This window comes from Urocitellus parryii, chromosome 10, assembly GCF_045843805.1.
Source record: "Urocitellus parryii isolate mUroPar1 chromosome 10, mUroPar1.hap1, whole genome shotgun sequence".
Taxonomy (NCBI): Eukaryota; Metazoa; Chordata; class Mammalia; order Rodentia; family Sciuridae; genus Urocitellus; species Urocitellus parryii.
Window position 1 is genome coordinate 9,764,170 of NC_135540.1, and position 15,612 is coordinate 9,779,781.

The window sequence follows — 15,612 nt, forward strand, 5'->3', positions numbered from 1 at the left end:
CGTATATTTATTATTATAATTTAAAATTGTACAACTGTTGTATCCCATAAACCTCAAGTTTTAGATGTTCTAGAATGCAGTTTTATCACAATACATTTTCAAATACAATCAAACTGTCAAAGTAACTAATTTGCCTATAAAATATTAAGTTGCCTCTAGAGGTTTTGTGAGGATAATCTGAATGAGTAAAACCATGGTAAGTACAGTCAAAGGGAGGTTTAAGAAAATTATGACAAAAACAACTTAAGACAATGTTTGCAGAGACTATTTTAAAATTTTTGGATGCATATAAAATTATAAAATCCAATCTGCCCTACTAAAATAAAAAGAATAATATATTTAAAATAAACAGTGTCTAAGACTTCAGATAAATGTGACTTTACATATTATGGATGAGTATTGATCAACCCAAGCACAACTAAATAATGTTTTGGTTTTCCTGGGTTCATTTTCTTTCTTTCTTTATATTTAAGAACAAAATTAAAGAAAGTTTTTGGGAATGATGGTAATGGTTATTAATTTTTCCTAAGCAAATGGTCAGTAGTCATGAGATATAAATATTAAAAATGACCACTAAAATTTAACATTATAGAAATAGGTGTAAAATAATTTCTGGTAGATAGTTGGTATCTCTAAATGTGATTTTTTTCCCCAAGAAATCTTAACATTTACCCATATAAAAAGAATATTCTGCTACTTCACTCTCAAGTATGTTCTTCTGTGTTTCTTTGTGAGGGTTGAAGAATCCTTGCTGAAATACAACAGGCACTGTGAGTTTCTCCACAGTAACATAAGGACTCCAGTAAAATTGCCACATATATTATCTGAATGTCTAATTGTGAATTCAGGTCAGGCATTATGGAAAATTGTACCATATTTTAGAGTGTGCTTTGTGAATCAACTTGAAAAGCTTTTTAATTCTTTTATGTATATTTTTACAAAATAATGTGTTTAACAAAAGGTTATATGATGCCATCTGACATAATGGCATAATGGTAAATGTAAAAAAAATGAAATCAGTATTTTGTTGAATTCAAAATACAGAAAACTTAGTACATCCAAAGCATATATTCAAGCAATTTTTTATAATTAAGAAGTTGTACAATGATGTTACCCTTGATGTTAGTAGGGTGATACAGAAAATAATTTCAAGGTCATATAATCTGATTATTACTTGATTAATGGAAATTTGGGGACTGCCTAAGCTTTATTGTCCTGATTAAAGATAATCATTGCGACCATAATGCTAAGAATGGATATTTTCTTCCAAATCTGAACCATAGCTGAATTGGTTATTAATATTATCTTCATAACTTTAATTCAGATAGCCTCTAACCACAGTCAATTTTATTTTAGAATAGTGCAGTGGATTGATTTGCCAAAAATAAATAAAAAAGAAAAGTTGTTTGGAGGATATCCTACATCTGGAAATACAACATTGTAAAATAACTTTGAATTGACTTATATGATTTGAGCTAATCTCATATTAAGTTTTAGGAACAAAACACCAAATGATCTATCTTTTTAAACCTAAGTTGTTCCTTAGATTAGAAAGAGTTTTTACTAATTTGCATGCAGTTGGTAGGACAGTTGAAAATGTAGGATCATTTACACTTATTGCAATATACAGTCTTACTTGTAGTTAGTGCCCAAATGACAACTTTAAGAGAGCACATCAAGGCTCATTTTGTAGCAGCTCTTGAAGGCAACACTTAACCTATAGAAAGGTGTTCATAGGAAAAAAAAAAAACAACATGTAGAGTTGCTTGGTTTTGTGTTTGCTTTGTTTTTATTTTTTTCTTTTTATTCTGTTAATATTCAGTAATATGAGTTTCTCAAAAAAACTAATTTTTAATAGAGTTAATATTTATTGTGCCTGTATCACACTAAGTGTGCTTTTGGAATAAATATCACTATCATGGTAAGGCACTTACCATGTTTAGAGAATTAAAAGGTATTCTGCAGGTCAGTGGCAATATGCTGGCTTAATATGGTCAATGTGCTAAGTCGCATCCCCAGCACTGGAAGAAAAAAAAAAGAATTTTCATTTTTTTCCTTTTAGAATAGTCCACTCATATTTTTCAAAAAAACCAAAGTAGTTGAAATTTTTCTGATATATGTTACAAAAACATTAATGAAATAAGTATAAAAAGTACAGATTTTTAAAGAATACATTCAAATTTTCACCTAAAATTAATTTTCAAAAACTAAACAGAAATTATGTTATAAGTTTCATTTGGAAAGAAGGTTAGGAAATCTATTTTGTATAAAATAATCATTTTAATTACTTCTTAAAATATTGAAATAAGGGCCTGAGGTTGTGGCTCAGTGGTAGAGTGCTCACCTAGCATGCATGACACACTGGGTTTAATTCTCAGTGCCACATAAATAGATAGATAGGTAGATAGATAGATAGATAGATAGATAGATAGACAGATAGATTGTGTCCACCTATAACTAAAAAAATATTTAAAAGAAAATATTGAAGTAATACGGTCATAGTAATTGGAGTTCTTTTATATAAGTAATATTTTATCAGGAAATGAAATTGGGAGATAAATTATTTTATATTCTTTAACTGATAAATTCTTTATTTCAGATACCTGAGAGTTACAAGGTGGAGGAGAAAAAGGATTCTCTGATAGAGAGGCAGAGTTCTGTTTTCCTCTTGCAAATGAATTCTGTATGAAGAAGAAAATTGAATTGTAACTTCTGCTTAAGACAGATGTCTTCTTAAAATGCATATTTACATGTTGTTACTTGCTTACAACATTGTTACCTAACTATAGGTGCAGGCATAGCAGTTCTTTCTTCTTTGGTTTGCATTGCTTATGACCAGCAATTAGTTAACAGCATAATAACCTTCACTGTTCAAGTAGACCACAACCTCAAAGAGTGACTGCTCTATCACTTAAGAAATCGATTTCCATCTTAGCTCATTTACCTGATGTCTGATGTTAAATCAACTAAGAGAAATTGGTTATGCCCTTGTAATGGAAAAACATGGCTGGCATGCATAATTATCCCATGAATCGAAAGTGCTTCTGTCTTTTAATCTGTGTGTTTATGTGTCAATCTGTATATATCTATCTATCACCTCTTTATGCATTTATCATCTATCAACTAAAACATGACATAATTGGCTCTTCTTTCTCAATAAACCAATAAGTGTAAATGATCCTACATTTTCAACTGTCCTACCAACTGGATGCAAATTAGTAAAAACTCTTTCTAATTTACGGGTGACTGAGTTACACTCCGCAGCTGGGTGCTGAGGCACTCAGTCACAGAAATGGGTGTGTCTTGCTACAGCCCCATGGGTGAAGCTATGCTCACCTGTTCCTTTGTAATATAACCCCTTGCCCTGTTTAGGATAGAATCTTCCATGGAAGTGCCTTGTGTGTGTCCCCTCCTCTTACTGTGCCCTTGGGTGTGGCCTACCCAGGTGTCAGTCAACCTGCTGACAGTGGACATCATGAAGACAGACTCAGCCCCCTGAAACCTGACCCCTTGCCTCATTTGAATAGCTTCCCTCAATAAAAGGGGTCAGCGTGTGCTCTCCTGCTCTTGCTCTCTCTCTTTCTGTGGACCCTTAAGGTCAGAGGAGCTGTCCCAGGGACCTCAAAGAAAAAGGTATTTGTGTCTCTTGTTTGGTTATTTCGTGCAGCCCAGTTAGCCCAGTTTAACTAGAGTGACCCCTGAGCCTTTTAGTCTCGAGAACAGAAACCCGGCAATAATACATAAATGTGTGTATATATATAACACAACTTCTTTCCTTCAAATATTAAAAGCTCTTTATAGATTTAAAACATTATTTGTTTATCTGAGCTACTAATAAGCAATATATTCTAAACATGTGACACCTGTATTTGAGATTTGCTTATATTATTAGTTACACCTCAGCGGAGATAAATTATAATTTATAATTTATCAGGAAGATGCAGAATTTGACAGACTCAGAATCAAGGAACATACAAACATGAGGAAAGTCACTATTTGATAGGAAAGCTCTTGGGACCATGTTAAACTCCCAATTTCCTCTGTTTCCTGTCTCTCCCTTTCCTGTCTGTCTCTTTCTGTTTTCTCAGTCTCACTGTCTTGCTCACTACTTCTGTTCTCTCCATCTCTGTATGGATGAACAGAAAACTTAGGTCCAAATGCTGAATAAACAGCAGATTAAGGCAGATAAAAAAAATAAGCAGATTCTTAATCACCACCATTATTTAATATAAAATTTTCCCCCTGAGATTATCAGCAAATTCAAGGTTTCAAGAAGAAACAACAATTAAAATAATAGAAATGAGACAAATTTAGCAGAGGGGTCACATACCATGAGAGGCTCCTAAAGGCCACTTTGCTTTTACTCTAAAAGAGATGGTGAAAAAACACACATTGGAGAAACAATAGCCTCTTCAACAAATGGTGCTGGCAGAATTGGAAATCTATAAGCAGCAACATGAAAATAAACCCCTACCTCTCACCATGCACAAAACTGAACTCAAAGTGGATCGAGGACCTAGGAATAGACCAGAGACCCTGAACCTAATAGAGAAAAAAGTAAGCCGAAATCTTCATTACATCAGATTAGGCCCCCACTTCCTTAACAAGACTTCTAAAGCACAAGAAATAAAATCAAGAATCAATACATGGGATGTATTCAAACTACAATCTTCTCCTCAGCAAAAAGAATAATCAAGAGGTGAACAGAGAGCATATATGTTGGGAGAAAAATTTTGCCACACGCATGTCAGATAGAGCACTAATCAGACACTTCTCTGAAGAAGATAGATCAACAAATATATGAAAAGATGTTCAACATCTCTAGTAATTAGAGAAATGCAAATCAAAACTGCACTAAGATTTCATCTTGTGTCAGTCAGAATGGCTGTTCTCAAGAATACCAACAACAAAAAGTGCCGGCAAGGATGTGAGGGGAAAGGCACACTTGCACTGCTGGTGGGATAGAAAATTGTTGCAACCAGTCTGGAAAGCAGTATGGAGATTCCTTAGAAAACTTGGAATGGAACCACCATTTGACCCAGCCATCCCCCTCTTTGGTCTACACCCAAAGGACTTAAAAACAACATACTAATGCCTGTAATCCCAGTGGCACTGGAGGCTGAGGCAGGAGGATGGTAAGTTCAAAACCAGCCACAGCATAAGGGAGATGCTAAGCAACTCACAGAAACCCTGTTTCTAAATAAAATTCAAAAAAAGGGCTACAGATGTGACTCAGTGGCTAAATGTTTCTGAGTTTAATCCCCAGTATCACCCCCCTAAAAAAAAAAAAGAAAAAAATAGCATGCTCAGTGATGCAGCCAATACAATGTTTATAGCTTCAGAATTTGCACAACTCACAATAGCTAAATTGTGGAACCAAACTTGATGTCCTTTAATATATGAATGGATAAAGAAACTGTATATATATATATATATATATATATATATATATATATATATATATACACACACACATACATACATAATGGAATATTGTTAAGCATTAAATGTAATAAAGTTATGGCATTTTCAGGTAAATTGATGGAGTTGGGAGAATAAGCAAAGTAAGCCAATCCCCAAAAAACCAAAGGCTGAATGTTCTCTCTGATAAGTGGATGTTGATCCATAATGGGGAGGGGGGATTGTTGGGAGAATAAAGGAACTTTGATAGTGCTAAGCGGATGGAGGGAAGGGGAGGAGGCATGGGGTTAGAGAAGGTGGTGGGATGAGACAAACTGTAGGTACCTATGTGACTACACATGTCTGGTGTGACTCTACATTGTGTACAATCAGAGAAATGAAAAGTTATGCTTCTTTTATGTACAATGAATGGAAAAGCTTTCTACTGTCAAGTATAACAGATTAGAACTAATAAAAAATAAACTAAAAAATAATAATTTTTAAACATCAACAACAAAAAAGAAATTACAGTGACTAGGTGGTTTTGAGAAAGTGTTTATGACATGTAGCACACTTTCATATCAGAGATAAAAATTATGTTTTCAGACCTTATTTATGTATTTTTAGATTTCTGGGGAGATAATCCTAATAATTGTAAACAAAATCTCATTTATTTATAATTTTTACTACTTTTAAAACACTAGCAAACATGGTATATAAGTATTATTATACAGACAAGGCACTTATATAAAAAAATAATTTATCTATTCTAAGCCTCATCCATTCAGCTTTATCCCACACAGGCACACACACACACACTCCCCCCACCACACACACACACACACTCACACATCGCACAAACACAAACAGCATATTTGGGTGTTGAAGAAGAAACTAATGCTCTATTACTAAACTTTTGTCAGCTATATACCTTCATGTTTTAATGCACTGCCTCATGAAGGCTTTTTACAAAATATTAAAAATACCTTTCATAATAGTTGCCACTTTCCTCTAGTTTCATTTCTCTTTTTTAGTTTCCTTCTTAAAAGTTTTGAAACAATATTTTGAGACATATTTAACAATAGCCAACAAGTTATTTGCTCCTAGTAAATGTCACTTAGTAATATTTTTTAAATTCAATTTCAGAATTTCAAATCAATAAACAGTCAAATGTATGTATCCTAAAATACCCAACAGGTTTATTTATTTTTTCTTTTTTCAATGACTAGAGGAGGTACAATTTGCTCTACAGCAATTGGTTCTAATGTTTTTGTGCCCTGGTTAACGAAAACACAAATACTTGTATTATGCAACTGCTCATCTGTCTTCCCCAGGAGCTAATCTGGATATAGAGTAGATGTTCTGTGGAAGTTGATGAACTGTAATTTATGAGGTTCTGTAAAGAGACGAATGAGGGGAATGAAGTACACCTCAAATAGGCACACGGGTCTCAAAGACTTACCAACTTCATTCATAAAAAATTGATGTTTGGTTATGTCATTCTTGTACTGATGCCTTGAGGAATAAGCTATCCCCTTCAAAGGAACAGAGAAAAAATAGTGAGAAGCCATAAAATCCCATGCCAGCAGACAAAGATTTCTGTGAGAGAGAAATATCATTCTACATTTAGATATATCCTACTAAGTGTCTGTGTTTTTCACTGAAGATAAAGCATTCCTTTTAATATGAAAAATCTTAGAGTGAAGTAACTGAAGATTCAGGAAACTTCTACAAATTAATATCAATTAGGCAACAAGTAAAGGTAACATATAGTGCTTTATATTATCTCTGCAAAAGCTTGTAGACTAAAGACACTATGTTACTATGGTGAACTGAAGAAGTTCTCTTGATAGCTGTCAGAGATAAACCATTTTGTGATTAAAACTTATTGTTTTTCATCTTAATCATTTTTATTAAACTTTATTGTTTTCAGTATGTCATCACAGCATGATAGATAAAATGTAGTATACTCATAAAAATCAATAAAATTGCATATTAAATGTCAACAATTCTAAATCATAGGAGTATAACAAATATTTTTGCATGTATTTATGAATGTAGAGCAAATTAAACTATGTAATTGAAAAAATTTCTTTATACTCAAACTGCATTCAACCCCTAAACAATGTTTTTCTTAAAGTAACTTAAGAAAATTATAAAGTGATATCTTCTAAACAACCACTATGAAAAAATTATAATTATATCTTCTGTTATACTAGCAATATTTTAAAGCAGGACCTGAATAACTGTATTTTTAAAGCTGTTTCTCTGGTAAATGAGCAAAATGAGAAATTTTATTGCAGATTTTCTACTACTGTCTCATTTAATTAGGTGGATTTATTTTTACATCCTTTCAAGAGTTTATTTTGTTTTTCTCTGGGTATTATACACATTATATTTGCCAATTGTTCAAGATTCCTTAACAGCTGATTGTCATTTCAGTTTTTTTAGTTTACTGATCAACACTGTTGTAAGTGATCATAAATATGGCCAATTACAAAACAACTTTTAAAAAGTGCTCATTTTAATGGCTATGTTGTAACTAGATTTTGACACCTCCAATAATGTGTCAGACCTGGTTTATTCTGGTGCAAATTTGATTTATGGTTCATGGAGCAACTTCTAAACACACCTACTGTTAGGACATAATTTTTTATGGACAATTGACTCTTAAAAACATAACATTCAAAATAATTATGACAATTATGAATAAAATATTTGTAAAACAAACATATTCAGCTTATAATAACTAACACTTATTGTTGAGCTAGACAGATAAGACTTTGAGGTTGACAAAGTCATAAGGCATCACAAGTTAACACTGAGTTACTTTGTTGCCTAAGAATACATTTCACGGAATCTGAGTACTGGAGTGCACATAATGCAGTGCATTTGATATATGGGAATATAAAAGGACTTTGACAAGGTATTCATTACTATTTGCACTTTTAGTAGTAAAGAATGGTTAAGAAGAAAAAGAGAAGTGAGACTTCAACAAGCCTAAATTTTTTTTTTTAATCAGAGCATAACAAATGTCAATCTAATAGATATACGTTTGTACATAAACAGGTGTTCTATTTATTTTAATTTTTTTAAAATACTAGACAGGTATCTGCATAGATTTTGAACCTCCATTGAATAGTTTTTCGAAGATTCTCTGTGCTGTGTGCTATAGTTTTCTATTGTCATTATTATGTAATATGACACTGTATGAATACAATGCATTTGTCCATTCTATTCTTAGCAGACATTGTCATGATTTCTAGTTTGGCACTTTAAGTGTATGGGTAGTAAAGGATTCTCATACTTGTTTTGTTAGCAAGTATACACATCTGTGGAAGTGTGTCAGACATATTCCTGTGGAAATGTACATTTTTTAAACTTCACTGACCCAAAACCACCAATAACATAGCTAAGATTAAGCAAAGTTGGATATATTGATTTGTTGTAGCAATGGAGAAACCAGGTGATCTATTGGATGAACCATGGAAGGTCTATGAAAGTATCCATGTGGTTTGGTGGACCCCTCTGGGTGATAACATTGTTGGAGTTCATAAATCAACGAGCCACTGCAAGAGTCAGGCTCCTAATTTTGGAAATATGATTGTTAGGAGTGGCAAATGAGTTATGGTCCTTGAACTGCAGAGAGACAGAAGTGATACCTCTCTTGGGTATATCTCAGTGCAAAAGTACAGATCAAAGATTGCCTGGTGGCCATGGTGACACCCTGTTCAAAAGGGGCTCTGTGCCAGCCAAAGAATTCATCAGGGATTTTTAAAATTTTAATTTATTTTTTAGGTGGATACAATATCTTTATTTTATTTTATTTTATTTACTTATTTATTTTGGTACCAGGGATTGAACTCAGGGGCACTAGACCACTGAGCCACATCCCTAGCCCTATTTTGTATTTTATTAGAGACAGGGTCTCACTGAGTTGCTTAGCGACTTACTGAATTTCTGAGCTGGCTTTGAACTGGTGATCCTCCTGCCTCCGCCTCCCCAACTGCTGGGATTACAGGTGTGCGCCATAGTGCCAGATTATCAGTTCTTAACCTTAGGTTCAAATGCCAGCTGCCTGGGAGTAAAGAGTTATGGGCACAAACTGATAATTCTAATTAAGCTACACAGAAGTTTGTCTTTCACTTTGAGTGCTTTAAGGAAATTTCCTCACAATAAATTGTTTTAATAATTTAACCTACAATGCTATACACGTGTTGAGCTGACTCGTTGTCATTGCACTCTATCCAAGTGTGGTGACCACTGGGTTCAAGCTTTTTCTCTATTTTGTGTCTGTTTGTTTTTTCTAATCCCCCACCCCGACCTGTCCTCAGGTTTCCTGAATTAACCATCATGCAGGTCTCGACATATAGATAATGTAAAGAGTTGCTCTTAGCTTGGTATAATAGTGGCCTTGTCACCAAGACATGACCCCAAACATACTGCATCTGAGTTTCAGCTTCATTTTTCTCTCATACTGTGGTTTAACACAAAAAGTTTTCTTGTTTGGCACTTAAGTAAAGTAGAATTTGGAAAGTTGTGTTTTCTGTTTCAATCATTAGTTCTTCAATTGGCCTTGCAGTTTGTATGTCTAGTTTTCATTTTACTAATTTGCATGCCCCAGTAAGAAAACTGAAGCAAGGCCAAGAAGGTTTCATATGTTCAGTGATTCCCTACTGCCATAAATATTTGACTTTGATTTTTAAAAATTATTATGCAATCAAATGCTTCCTCGCACATTTATGCCAAATACACTTAATCTTACTTTGTGAGAAGAAATCCATGCATTGTATTCATAACAAGTAGCAATAAAGACATGAAGAACATTATTGTTTCAAACATTTTTTTCAAATCATATTTCTGCAAAAACTTTTAAAAAATAATTTATTTTAGTTTACCAAAAGGACTCAAAGTGGAGTGATTCTCAAGCAAGAAAATATAATACTTCTCTGGGAGCCCCATGCTTTCTTCTCCAGAGGTATCCTGCCCATTTATAAGACAATTTTATACAACAGCCCTGTTATTTTGAATGTAAGCAAGACTTGATGATCTTCATCAAAAATTGCACTTGGTGAATATCCTTTCTTTTTATATTAATCACAGAATAGAGATAAATGTCAATCTACACAGGAAAACTATTTTTTCAGACAGAAAATACACAATTAAAAATATAAAAAATGTTTTCAACTGTACTAAGTAGGAAAAAACAATAAATAAGGAGCTGTGGTTAGTTATCATCAAGTTTGTGGAGTTAGTAGATACTCTCCTTATTGATTTTAAAAACTTAATTATATTACTATCCAAATGTTTCATAGTCTTCAGCTCTGCCATTACACAATTCTCATAAAAGCTTAAGCCAAACTCTTGGAGAGGGTTTTGACTGTTCTCTTTTCAATATTCAGTTCATATAACACAATGGCTTATTAGCAAAAGATGGGAGTTCACTCCTGAAAGAGTTTAAGGTATCTGAAACTTGTGGGGAAAAAATGGAATTTCTGTACAAATAAGAAGGATGTGAATCAAAACCACAAGGATATGTCATGTACACATCATCATAGAAGGGGAAGAAAAGAGAAAGAGGAGGAGGAAAAAGAGAAGAAAAATAAGTATTGATGAGCATGTGGTGAAATTAGAACCTACACACCTGTATGGTGTCACTGGGACTGTAAAATGGTGCAGTCATGAAAAACTGCATTGTAATTGCTCAAAAAAACAAAAACAAGCACCATATGACCCAGCAATCTGACCTTGGTGTACACAGCCAAAGGAATTGAAAATAGCACCTCAAAGAGACATCTGCACTACCAGGTTCCTTGAAGCCTTGTGCACAGTAAGAAAGATATGGACATTACATAAATGTACATGCATTTTAAATTCCTGGATAAAAATACAGTATGCATATAAAATAGAATGTTATTATACCTTAAAAGGAATATTATCCAATATTTGCCACAACATGGATGAAACTGTAAGACCATATCCTAAGAAATAAACCATTTTTAGAAGAAAGAATACTTCATGATTTGACTTATGTGTGATATCTATAAGGGTCACTCTTATAGAATGGTTTTCAGGAGCTGGGAAGAGATGGAAACAGGCATTTATTATTCAGCAAGTAGGAAATTACACTTATGCAAGATAACTATTTCTCCAGATCTCTTTTACATCATTTTGTCTATAATTAATAATACTGTATTGTGCCCTTAAAAGTTTTTTTGAGGATAGGTCTTATGTTAACTGTTATTTCTGCGATAAAAGTAATTAATTAGAAAAATTTAAAAGTTTTCCCTTCTTAAAGCACTCTCTCCGTGTGCATTAGAACTCATGATTTGGAAAATGAACAATTGTCTACCACAGGTCATTGTTCAAATATTAACTTCACAAACATGCAACATCATACATCCACTCCAACAACAAATGCTACTAATTTTGTTCTCAAACTATACTAAAAATATGATTGCTACTTTTCTTCTCCATGATGACAGGCAATTGACATCTTGTTCCTTCTGGATTTATAATATTAGTATAAGAATTAGTATTCCTGCTCTTGCTTTGGTCATCTCATATACTATCCTTCACAAAACTGAAGACATTATCTCATTTCTTTATATCTATTAGAATAAGAATGATTATGCCCAAAAATTATTCACTGAATCTCGTCAGTAATCTTCAAGAAAACCTACCAGAGTTTTGATTCAGAGTTAGAACTTCAGTGATTATGCATTGAAAGATTTCTCATATAAATGAAAGCGAATGCATCAATCTTTCTTTTAAATGTGACCCTTTCTATATATTTAAAATCACAACCACAGGGCTGGGATTGTGGCTCAGGGGTAGAGCCCTTGCCCAGCATGTGCAAGGCTCTGGGTCTGATCCTCAGCACCACATAAAAATAAATAAATAAAATGAAGGCATAAAAAATTGTGATCATAATGATACAATATTTGAATTGAGATAGGAATATCTTTAAAAATGTAACCATAATGATACACTATTTGAATTGAGATAGGAATTATCAATGGTTAGGTATTATAACAGTGAGAAAAACAGTAGTAATGAGAATGCAAGCCATCAAAAAGGGCATATTCAACTCTGACAAAGGCATTTTGTTGCTAATCATTTATATCTTCATAATGAACTAGAATATTTCTGTTTTATTAAAATTTAAATGAGTAAACAGAGTTGTTGAGCAACATGCCTCTGAACTAAGTATTTAAGGCAGAGTACCAAGTCAGCCCTAGGTCATTCTGAATTAACACACTCAGGAAGGTTGTAAGGGACCTCATGTATGATTGCATGCTATACAACACACTAGACTCTGGCTTCCTACTTGAAAGACTGTCCATCTATCTCATCACCAGTTAGGATATGAAGGTGAAAGATCTAATACTATGAATTTTTCCAGTGGCTTCTGTATCTTTGAAAGCATTCTAACTAAAAATACTATGTAGCACTTCATGAACAGACAGATTCATACACCTTTCTATATTTAAAATACTCTATTTTTTCCTAGTCCAACTGTCTCCTGATTGCATAAATGCAGGTGATATTACAATGATATTCTCTTGGCCTCCTCATTTGCTTGCAATCCTCCAGGGGATGCAGGTGCTCCAAGTTAGACATTGCTGCTGCTTGCTTTAGGATCGTCTTACCTGATATGGTGAAGGCCTCCACTTTGGGATATTGACATGGAGGTTAATAGCATCAAATAATCATTTCTCTCTAGGTGTTATAGAGCCAAAATAAGATCTTAAATTGTCAGACTCCTGCATTTTCTTTACTGTTCCTACTGTTTTACAATCTCTTACCATGTAGTTCATTAAATATTGATTCACAAATGGACAGTTCAAGCTTCTCACTCAAATATAAGACCAATCTTCAACTGCACATTTGGTCTTAACACTACAGGCATAAACTGACATGTGTGTGAAGAAAATGTCATATTTTCCACCATGCATTTCTTTAATTTTTTCTCTCTGGTTTTCCTTTGCATTTTTTAATAGACAAATTTCTTTCCTGGAGGTACATATCAGACACCTTAGAGAAGTTTTAAATTCTTTTGATCTTTATACACTATCAACAACTCAATAACTACTTGGATAGAGGTTTACCCTTTTATTTAGACTTTTATTAATTAACTAATACTATTCTTGATATCCACTGTATAAGTACTGTGTTTTTTCCATAATATTTTCTGGTAATCACAAAGACAGTTGATAAAAAAAAAAATAGTAAAATTACTACCAGCCTCTCCAAGCCTCACTAATAACTCTGTGGATTAAGAAAAGTAAATATTTATTCACTTGTTGTGATGTGTCAAGGGTTGCTATTTAATATCAGATTCACTATCTGGTGGTTTCTTAATCACTTCTCTTTATTGCTTACTCTAATTTCCACAAACGTTATTTTCCTGGTTCTTTTATGTCCAAGACCTACTTCTGCTTAATAGTAACTCCTTGAAAAAATTGGTAAGAAAAAAGCTCTGGGATGTGGAAATACTCTTTCAATTTCCAAAGCAAAATATAAGTGACTCATATGATGTTCAAGCATGAAAACATCTCACCCAATAACTAGTGCTTAATATCTAATGTTCTAAGGTTGGAGGATCTAATTGTTTGTGTGGGAGTATAGGGATAATAAGCTACTTAAGAAATGCAAAGTAGGTTTGATAGAAATAGAAGGTTTACCTCATCCAAAGAAATAGGAAGAAAGTAATTGATTTGGAATAACTATTATGATTGACAGCTGTCTACCTTTTACTTTAGAACTTGAGTGGGATAATAAAACACTAGATAACTTAGAGACTCAGGAAGAATGAATTCCAATAAATGAGCCAATTCCTAAAGACAACTGACCTGCAATGAAGCAATATCTTCTCCTTTGGGTATAGAGCAAGATGTAATATATCACAAATGATTTTGAGGTTGGATATTATTGATAGATGCATTATTGACCTGTATTTTATGGAATCCAGGAAAAAGAATACATAGTTTGCAGAAGGTGCCTGTATTCTGAACAGTAGAAGTGAATCTGGCAAACTCTACCCTAAGTCATTCTACCTAGAAGGATTTTTCATTTTGGTATCCTCTACAGAATAATCCTCAATTATGTAGTTATTACATTTAAATTGCTATCACCGGTTTCTTGTACATCATTTAAAATCTGCCATATCATATTATTCAACATTGTTTTATATTTAAAAAATAGCTTACTTTAAATCCAGTCTTTTTTATAATACGTGATTTCTTTGAAAGATAGTCACCTACCTAGAACACATTTTTCAATATTTATCATCTAAATCACCAACTTTGTCAGTTCTATAACTCTGTTCTAATAGATCATTTCACATATACTTGTCTTTATACAATTGTAAAGAACTGAAGATATAACATGTATTTTATTCTTTTTTATGTATTCATTGTGGAATTTCAATTAATTAGAAGAGAAATCATTTTAATTAAGTTTTCCAAAGGTCATAAGTCCATTTCTAAAAATGAAAGGGAAAATTTGAATATTCATTTTATTTTCACTTAAGTACATAGTTATTTTAAAATTACTTCAGATACAACTTTTCCAATGTAGATCTGTGGAATCAAGAAAATTTAATATTCTTAACACACGACAATTTTTTAATTCAGTGACTCACCTTTTATGTAAGTAAATAGTTTTTCAAAGCTTAGTACTAAAAGTAAAATAAATTAGATGATAACTTCATTTACATGTAAAACAAAAGCATCATAATTTTATGAAAAATAAAAACTTTTTTGTCATAGTGACATATTATATTCATAAATGAGGAAAATTATATGATTTTGTTCTTATATTTATAAATGTGGTAGTTCATTTTACATGTAAAAACTGTATTTTAATCATTGAAATATGAACCACTGTTACTTTGCCTGAATAAATATATTGGATACTTTACAGGAAAAAAAAGTATTGACATAACTATTTCATTAAAAATGTATTAGCAGTCAAATTTTTAATGTGTATTGGCATTAATGTGTATTAATCTTAATGTGTATCAGTAATCAAACTGTAGATAAGATTACATGGATTGTCCTTTTCTATGCATGGTCAACTTCATCAGTGTGTTTTCTATGCATTCTTAGTTGAAGGATATCTTAGCAGTAAATTAAAATAAGTTATGTACTTCAGAATTGTAGATTTAACTATTATCCACTTATTTGAAGAAATCTACAATTTTATTAA